The sequence below is a fragment of the Limulus polyphemus genome, unplaced genomic scaffold, assembly GCF_000517525.1.
Source record: "Limulus polyphemus unplaced genomic scaffold, Limulus_polyphemus-2.1.2 Scaffold921, whole genome shotgun sequence".
NCBI classification, from domain to species: domain Eukaryota; kingdom Metazoa; phylum Arthropoda; class Merostomata; order Xiphosura; family Limulidae; genus Limulus; species Limulus polyphemus.
In genome coordinates this window covers 177,027-177,465 of record NW_013666531.1, presented here as the reverse complement: position 1 = coordinate 177,465, position 439 = coordinate 177,027, and positions in this window count along the sequence as shown.

Here is a 439-nt window from a genome sequence, read left to right as displayed (position 1 = left end):
CTCTATCTTCAATCTATCTGCATATCTCTCTTCTTTTATTTGCCGGGCTTATATACCAAAAGAGAGGGCGTCCCAAACAAACTAAGAAATTCACGATCATTCGAGAAACTCCTCGCACACGCCACTAGCGCCAATGCGCCAGCAGTGTCATGTGACTTCCGCTGTCGTAACAATAGTAAGAATATTACTTATCGAGCTTATATGCATAAAGTTTCAGTCAGAAAACAATAAACTCAAGATATAGATTTGTGAAAATATCTACAGAAAGAAAATATTATAATTTTATTGTAATTGTTAAACATAACTGTTTACGTAAATCATTTAAACTTTACGAAACAGATCAACTTATAAAGCTAAACATGAAGTTCTTTTATATTGCTTAGAGATTTAAATAAGCTTTATTTTCAGGGTGAGTGTATGTATAAATATATTCATTATA